We start from the raw sequence: 9,393 nt of genomic DNA, 5'->3' as shown, positions 1-9,393 counted from the left end.
GGATTCACTTTCCTTACTTCTTTCTAATTCTTTCTCTCACATAGATGGGGAAATCTGTGTTGGAGCAATTTAGCTTACCACTCTCTCTTTCTAGACGGAAGCTGACACAATTTAAAACTTGCCAATTTGCAAATATCTATGTGAAAATATTTCTTAAACCAATGCAGAGATCCTGGGCAGGGCTAGGGGTAAGGCAGATTAATAATTGGCTGTTCTTTATTTTGGTGCTTGCTAATTGGCCATTTGGAATTTTAATACAGGATGGCATTACAGCCGAAAGATAATCTCAACATGTGGAGAAGAAACGGTTATACGGGATAATGAATAATTTTCTTGGTGTCACACCAAAAGTGATGCATTCGAGTATGAAAGAAGAACTAATTAATATCTTATTGATAAATTGGAGAGAGTCCAGCGAAGGGCAACAAAAATGATTAGGGGTCTGGAACATATGAGTTATGAGGAGAGGCTGAGGGAGCTGGGATTGTTTAGCCTGCAGAAGAGAAGAATGAGGGGGGATTTGATAGCTGTTTTCAACTACCTGAAAGGGGGTTCCAAAGAGGATGGCTCTAGACTGTTCTCAATGGTATCAGATGACAGAACGAGGAGTAATGGTCTCAAGTTACAGTGGGGGAGGTTTAGATTGGATATTAGGAAAAACTTTTTCACTAAGAGGGTGGTGAAACACTGGAATGCGTTACCTAGGGAGGTGGTAGAATCTCCTTCCTTAGAGGTTTTTAAGGTCAGGCTTGACAAAGCCCTGGCTGGGATGATTTAACTGGGAATTGGTCCTGCTTTGAGCAGGGGGTTGGACTAGATGACCTTCTGGGGTCCCTTCCAACCCTTATATTCTATGATTCTATGATTCTATGATTATGAGCATTTGTTATTAGTTGTAGCCATGCAGGTCCCAGAAAAGCTTGTCTTTGTCCCCAACAGAAGCTGGCCCAGTCAAAGATATTATCTCACCCACCTGTGCGTTTGCTCGCCACACTACCTGAGAAAAGCGGGAAGAGACTCAAAGCAGAGAAAATGGAACAAAGAAGTTTAATTCCTAGCTGAAAAATGGACCTCTTTGTCAGCTAGAGCCAATTTCAGATGATTCTGGGACCTCTTGTGGCTATTGCTGGTTTTGAAAAAAGCCAGGTATTATTTAGACAATATTGCTTCTAGTATATCCACTGAAGCAGATTTATGCTTCACGATTGCTGTGTATCCAAAGAGATTCATTCAATTCAGCACACAAGTGAATAGAGATAGGCAGCTGGAGTCAGCCAGTTCGACCCCTTCTCAAAGTCTTTGGTTTTTAAAAATGCCCCTTTTTGTGTTTATAAGGGACAGGGCACAAAATGGCCAGATAATAAACTATTGGGGTGAAAGTTCTGAGGTTTTTTTAATTTGCAGTGAAGACTGAATGAAGAATTGTGTCGAGAAGTTTCTTTCCCTGACTGAGGGTGGAACCAAGGCAGCATCAATGAGACTCCTAACCAGTAGACCAAGGGTACTCAACAGGTGTACCACGGGCCAACTCTAGACAGCCAGAAATTTTTAATGGACCCTGAAATCTTTTTATTTACTTATTATTATGATTTTTTTAAACTTATTTTCTCTGGAGTCTGGATCTTGATTATATCTCGACCAAGGAATTTGGACCTTGACAAAAAATAGTTGACTACCCCTGCAGTAGACCATAATGGGGGGTAATGTAGGGTTTTTTGGTTCAGCTTCTCTATGCTTTCTAAGGCTACTTTCTCTCCAATTTAGGAAATGGTCCATTCCCCATTTCAGAGGGGACAAGAACAGAGAGTGAAGGAACCCCTGTGCTCATAACCTGAGCTCAAGCAAAAGCATTGAAACAAGCTCAAATTATGATTTAGGTTCCTCCATCAGACTCCCAAGAGCAACACAAAAGAGGAACAATCCTCCTCTGCTTTCATTTACCCCACCGCATCCCTCTCCGCTTCTTCTTCTGCCTACCTAGTGGCTTGTCCAGGGAAACCACTCCGCTGATTATAATTTTGGCATAGAAAGCCAGGGAGGGGATTTGCTTCCACTTGACATGAGCAGATAGCATTCTGACTCAGTGTCTAGAATCAGGTTTCTCAGTTTCGGCTGCCTCCAGTTTGTTACCTCTGTGCAGGCAGGAAGCAGCCAAAGTGTTGACCCTCGCGTCACATTGGGTCTGGGATCATGATGTTTTGCAGAGCATCGGAAAGTCCATGTTTTATCTCTTTGTCCTTCTCGGTAAGCCGGACCCTTCCCCACAAATGGTTTCGTCTGACGCTGGAGGGATCGAAGTACCTGCAGCTTTCCTTCACTCATCTTTATTTTCCTGCATTTCTTGTGTCTTGTATTTCTGTGCCAGGGAGCTGGCAGGGAAATGCCCATGGGAAAGTGAAGTGAAAGTGAGCTTTCTTGGTTTGGAGCTTTCCTGTTGTCATAAATATAAAGGGAAGGGTAAACCCCTTTAAAATCCCTCCTGGCCAGAGGAAAAATCCTCTCACCTGGAAAGGGGTAAGAAGCTAAAGGTAACCTCGCTGCCACCTGACCAAAATGACCAATGAGGAGACAAGATACTTTCAAAAGCTGAGAGGAGGGAGAAAAACAAAGGGTCTGTGTCTCTCTGTGTGATGCTTTTGCCTGGGACAGAACAGGAATGGAGTCTTAGAACTTAGTAAGTAATCTAGCTAGGTAGGCGTTAGATTATGATTCCTCTAAATGGCTGACAAAATAGCTGTGCTGAATAGAATGAATATTCCTGTCTGTGTGTCTTTTTTGTAACTTAAGGTTTTGCTTAGAGGGATTCTCTATGTTTTGAATCTAATTACCCTGTAAGGTATCTACCATCCTGATTTTACAGAGGTGATTCCTTTACTTCTATTAAAAGTCTTCTTGTAAGAAAACTGAATGCTTTTTCATTGTTCTAAGATCCAAGGGTTTGGGTCTGTGGCCAGGAAGTGGGGTGCAAGGGTTGGGAGGATTTGGGGGGGAAAGACATGTCCAAACTACGTTTCCCAGTAAACCCAGATAAAGTTTGGTGGCGGTAGTGGAAAATCAAGGGTAAAATAATTTTGTACCTTGGGGAAGTTTTAACCGAAGTTGGTAAAAGTAAGCTTAGGAGGTTTTCATGCAGGTACCCACATCTGTACCCTAGAGCTCAGAGTGGGGAAGGAACTTGACATGGTGGCAGAGTGGTGGGATTATCCTGAAATCCTTTTGAGATCAATTTGAGATTTTTTGAACCAGAAAAACAGATTTTAAAACGGAAATATTTTTTTTTCCTTTGGGGCTGCTGGAAAGGAAGTCCAACTGAAAGCAGCTAATTTTTTCTCTGTTTTGGGGCCAGAGCAGAGACAAAAGGGAATTACCTTTGTGAATTGCAGGTTTTCTTTGCCTGGAGAAAGTAAACATGTGTCAAGCAAACATGATAACCACTACACTACAATCTACGACAGAAACTAATTGTGCCCAGATTTGGATTTCCCCTTCTAAGGCTTTCTCAGCTGCCAGTGTATATCCACTCCCTCAGTTTCCTTTGAAGAACAGGACAACAAAGAACTTACTTTCCAAACTCAGACAGGCATCAGAAAAGCTGCAATGTCTCATCCAATTTGCCCTTCTCACAATGAGGCCAAAATGCAGGCAAATCTCATCAGCAAGAAACCTCACATCCACTCCACTTCTCCATGGACATTTCCCTGCCAGCTCCTCGGGAGCAACCAACAACACAAGAAACCAAAATGCAGTAAAATCAAGGGCACGTTTCCCACCACAGGTTTCACTGACTGCGAAGGGTCATGTAGAAATGTTTTGCCTTTTCATACCTGAAGACTTGGTTATTCTCTCCTTCCCTGAACTGGAATGGAAAGCAAGGAGATAGGTGTGAGAACAAGCACTCCTAAGCAAAGGAAATAAGGCACCCAGCATATATCCCATCAGCAGGAGATTAAAACCTGGGCTACACTACACAGTTAGGCCCGCCAACAGCATTTTACGTTGTCCTAATTACCTCACGGTGCACACCGCAGCCTTGTCCCATCCATGTAAGTGCCCTGCTACACCCACATAGTAACTCCAGCTCCTCAAGAGGCACGGGGATTGCGTTGGGGTCGTTAGGACAACACAGTGTCTGTGTAGACACTGCCTTACTCACAGGGGCTGCTGGCTGTCTTGCCAATGTCATGGCTTCCAGCTGGCTCCCTTCATGGCTGCCCTTCGCTCCCTGATCCCAGCGGGGCTGCACCTGCCTGGCTCCTCGCGGGGCTGCTGCACGAAAGCTCCCGGCTCCCAGCGCAGGGAGCCGAGAAGCCTGGGCCCTTGGCCCCCGCCCCCACTCCTGGCTGGGAGCAGGCAGGCAAGAAGCCCAGGTGGCCGGCTCCCACTCCAGGGACGAGGTGGGGAGTCAAGAGCCCAGGGGGCAGCTGGGCTCCCAGTGGGCAGCTGTGCGGAGTGAAGAACCCCGTTTCTCGGCCCCCCCACACTGCCCCTCTTCATTCGGTGGAAGCACTCCTGGTGAAGACACACACCGCCGACAGAAGGAGGGGAGTGGGGACAAACTCAAATTAAGCTTCCACTTCCTCCATCAGGATCACGAGAGCAACGGAAAGAAAACTCAAGAGGAACAAGCCTGTTCTCCTTTCATACACCCCATCACAACCCTCCCTGCTTCGTTTTCTGCCTGCATTTCCTTTTGAAACTGCAACGGCTGCTCCAGAAAACAATCATGTCTCTGAATTCACAGCAACATCCTGAGGATGATAAAAGTATGAAGGAATTCATGGTCCTTTGTGACATAATAAAATAAAATAAAATAATAATAAATAATTAATAAAAATTAATACATTATTATTTGTATTGCAAGATGAATCTTTTTGTTTTGCAGATTCAGCTCTACATTGATTCTTGTTGCTCTTTGCAATGTATCTATCTATCTAGGCAACAGTATTTGCTGTTGTTTCAGGTGGAGCACTCAGCGTGTTATGTTTTTCTGACAATCGGTGTCTCGAAAATTCCAGTCAATATGCCTGGAAGTTCCAAGAACCGTCAAATTACGAAGGAATTTGAGGTCCTTTTTTATATTACCATTTATCAGTAGTTATTATTTGTAGAGCAAAGATTAATCTTTCATTTTTTTAGATCCAGCTCTACGCTGATTCTTGTTGCTATTTGCCATGTATCTATAGCTATCTAGCGATAAAGGCAACCGGTTTTTGCTCTTGTTTCTTTGTATTTGTACACTGCAACTTTACAGCCCAAGCCACATGATCCTGATTAATGTGACACTGGCCAGCCGTGGGTGATTCATTGCACTGTAGACGTATCCTAATGTTATGTCTGCACAGCGATTAAAACACCCACCTTCCCCCGTTCGCCACGAGTTTTCAAAGATAATGGCCAATGGCTCTGCGATCACAGCCGCCAGTTCCTTTAGCACTCTCGGATGCAACTCGTCCGGCCCCATGGACTTGTGCACGTCCAGCTTTTCTAAATAGTCCCTAACCACCTCTTTCTCCACAGAGGGCTGGTCACCTCCTCCCCACACTGTGCTGCCCAGGGCAGTAGTCTGGGAGCTGACCTTGTTTGTGAAGACAGAGGCAAAAAAAGCATTGTGTACATTAGCTTTTTCCACATCCTCTGTCACTAGGTTGCCTCCCTCATTCAGTAAGGATTTTCATTCTCAGACACGGTGCACAAAGCAGGACTCAACCCTCGGCGTAAACTGAGTGAGCCGCCCACAGATTCTGGCAGCCCCAATGAGCCACTTGGTGTGAGAGCTCGGACCTGCCCCTGTCCCAGAGGGAGGGGGTCATCTGCGAGGGGACTGGAACACTGGCCTATCAGCTCTTAACACCCAAACTTTCAGTCACTCTATTATCAGTGCCTATGAGTGTAATTTAAACAACAAGAACGGCTACACTGGGCTAGACCAAAGGTCCATCTAACTCTGTTATTTGTCTTCTGATAGGAGCCAGTATCAGGTGCCTTAAAAGCCACGACTGGGAGTTGAACCCAGGATCTCCTGTTTAGAAGACAGGTGCCTTAAACCAGCTAATCCATGGTGCTTTCCTCTGGCTAATGTATGGTGTCTGCCCACACCTGACTCCCTGCCAACCCTCACTGGGCCCTGACAAGCGTTTCTTGTGTTTCGATTCTGTAAAGCAGAGAAGCGGGTGAAGTTTTACTCCCAAGCTGTGTGTGTGATTCTTTGGACAGGTCTATCCTACAAAATTAAGTCAGTAACATTACTTTGGGGTGTTAAAAATTTTACCTTCCCTGAGCAATGCAGTTATATCAGCCTAATCCCGGTGTAGCTAGCACTGGGTTAAGAGGAGGACTTCTTCCCACCCCACTCTGCCTCTTCGGCTGAGGCCTGCTGGTCCACCTTTCACTCGCTCCTCTCTCCCCGAGGCCTCCTTGCCGGCTGCTCATTCCTCTCCGCCCCCTACCCCAAGGTCTGCCCGCCACCCACATCTCTCTGACCCCTCCCCTGAGACCCACCATGGCCGCCGCTCCCACCTCTCAGCCCCACCCATGAGACCCACCCGTGCCTCTCCGTCCTGCCCTGCCCACCACTTGCACCTCTGTGCCCCTCCCCTGAGGCCCACCCTGCCCACCTCTTTCTTCATGCTGCTGTTGTTATTCCATGACACATTAAAGATGGAATGAAAAGCTGAGTTTCCTCCAGGGTGAGGAAAGGAAGGAGACACCAACCCCCTGGCAAAGCTCTGTGCCCCACAGAAAACCTGCCCCCTGCTATTACAGTCACTGATGTACTGGGGATATGACGGGAAAGGGACTGTCTGAATTATCGAGGCAGGAATTTTACAACAATCTACAGCAACATCACTGGCCACAAACACACTCTCCTCATGCTCCAGCCAGAAGGGAAACGAGCAGGAATTCTTGTTCAGCCCTGGGCACACTTACACAACAGCACAGCAGTGAGTGTGTTGTGGACGCTGGTCTGAGGAAACAATTGGAAACGATCACTCAGTGAGAAAAGAACTAGAGTGTCATGAGAGCGCTCTATAAAGCAAGTAGTTGTGGCTGAGTGGTTAAGGTGGTGGACTCGAAATCCCTTGCGGGGGGTCTCCCTGTGCAGGTTTGAATCCTGCCAACTACGGAGGAAGTTGTGGCCTTTAGTTTCAGTGCCTGAGCATCCTTGGCCCCAGTGGGAGCCAGGCTACGTCTACACGACAGAGTTATGCTGCTTTAGTTAAAGCGTTTTAATTAAGCCGCTGTTGCATGTCCACACGAGGCTGCTTGTGTCACCGGAGCGCATCCAGGCTAGCAGCTCTTGGATCGCCACAGAGAGCAGTGCATTGTGGGTCGCTGTCCCACTGTGCAACTGGCTGCAGGGTGCTGTGAGAAGGGCTTGCAATGCCTTGTGGGCCGGTAGAGCATCACGAGAGGCAGGTTTCTCTATCCCATTGTTCCATGGGCATCCGACTCGATTGCCAGCTGCTTTTCAACTGCCGTGGGCGTGGTGGGCAGAGAGTGTGTGTGTGTTGGGGACAGACAGTGTGTGTGTTCGGGGAGCGTGTGTGTTGTGGAAGAGTGCGTGTGTTGGCACGCTGTCCCTAAGTTCAGACAGCTGCTGGAAGCAACCAGTCCTGAGTCAGGGGGAGCGGGACACCCCAGTCCTGAGTCAGGGGGAGCGGCATACCCCAGTCCTGAGTCAGGGGGAGGGGGGACACCCCAGTCCTGAGTCAGGGAGAGCGGGACAGCCCCGACATCAGCCCCCACTTCCCACACTGGCTCAGCACAGCCCAGCAATCTCTGTCACATACACACACTCACACACACTGCTGCCTGCCTGGCTGTGTGTCAGGGTGCAGGACAAGGGGGGTTTAGAGGGCCACGGGCCCAGCACTTTTTAGCAGCCCTAAGAATGGACGACGGAGGGGGGAACAAGGTGGAGCCTTGGGGGAAGAGGCGTTCTGTGGGTGTGGCCTCGGAGGGAGGAGTGGCATCAGGGAGATGGGGCGGTGTGAGACTGGGGCCTCAGGGAGAAGGGGCGGAGTGAGTGAGGGCTGGGGGGAAATGGGTGTCATGGGGGCATCCCAGTTCGGACGCCGGTGGCCCCCCCACTGTAAGGAAGATTCCACCACCCCTGCTCTGGGTCCTAGGTGTGGTGAATTTGTCAGGTCTGAGACAGGAGTTGCTTGTGAATGACAGTGACCCCTTTGCCAATTGGCACCAATAAGCTTTTGTCACACATTGCGACGGGGCAAGGCAAGACGGCTATCGTTTAGTAGTGAGGAATCTAAACAAATCCTTGGTACTATGGTAACCAAATGGCAGTTGTTTCAGGTTAATCAAGACACCTGGGGCCAATTAAGATCCTTCTAGAAAGCAGTGGAGATAGCTAGGTTGATTGGAATACCTGAAGCCCATCAAGGCCTGGCTGGAACTAGTGAAAAGCCTCCCAGTTCGTCAGTGAGGCGCATGTGTCAGGATCTGTAGGAGGAAGCCGTGCTGTTGGAGGAACCAAGCAGTGCAAATCCACATCAGGTGCAAGGAAGGACGCCCTGAGGTAACAGCGAAGGAGATACTGAGTGGGGGCTGCTGTGGGGAAGCGGCCCAGGGAATTGTACACGTCCTATTTCCCAAAAGTCAGCTACCATAGCTACTACTATTAGGGTCCCTGGGCTGGAGCCCAGAGTAGAGGGCGGGCCCGGGCTCCCCCCTCCCCTCCCCTCCCCTCCCTGATTAATCATGGATACTGGGAAACAGAGATTGTGCGAGGGACGGTTGCTTCTCCTCACCTCCCTTGCTGGCTTATGATGGCTCAGTAAGCTGTGGCCCTTGCCTCTAGAGAGAGAGAAGGGCTACGTGGAGGGTCACAGTGAGCCTCTGAGGCTAGCAAAATCCACCAGGAAACGTGGGACCCATAGAGACAAGGACAGAGCTTTGTCACAACATGAACAGAGCTCTACCATTACACTCTGATATAATAGAAAGGCCAGCACAAAAAACAGAGAAAGGAACAATAAGATACTAATATAACAACGGTTGGAACTCTCCGTTTCTCTCAGTCTTTGGGTGGATGGGTACTAAGAGCTGTAGCTACAGTTGAGGAACCAGGCGATCGCACAGCTGGCCCAGCCCTCCATACTAGTACCTCTCTCACATATAGGGAAATGGGTCAAAATTGGAATTCATGTCATGACTCACTTCCCATAGGGGATCAGTCTGTCTCAGGCTCTGTCTATACTTCAAACACTGGAAGTATTCTTCTGACAACCTAACACTGTCTACGCTGGGGCTGAGGTCACATTAACTACTTCTCTCAGTGGAGTGGACTTTTCACACCCCTGAGAGAGGTGGCTACGTCAACATCGCTTTTCAGCATAGACCAGACTTTAGATGTCTTCTTGACCTAAAAGGTAA

General features: G+C 48.2%; 1 non-coding gene across 1 annotated transcript; it reads left to right on the top strand.

Annotated features, from left to right (window-relative positions):
- Window positions 1-7,037: 7,037 nt before the first annotated feature.
- On the top strand, window positions 7,038-7,123 carry TRNAS-CGA (transfer RNA serine (anticodon CGA)). Its single transcript has one exon. It is a non-coding gene; the product is annotated as a tRNA-Ser (tRNA).
- The last annotated feature ends 2,270 nt before the right edge of the window (window positions 7,124-9,393 follow it).

Source organism: Caretta caretta, chromosome 28, assembly GCF_965140235.1.
Source record: "Caretta caretta isolate rCarCar2 chromosome 28, rCarCar1.hap1, whole genome shotgun sequence".
NCBI lineage: Eukaryota > Metazoa > Chordata > Testudines > Cheloniidae > Caretta > Caretta caretta.
This window is presented reverse-complemented; position numbering and strand designations above follow the sequence as displayed.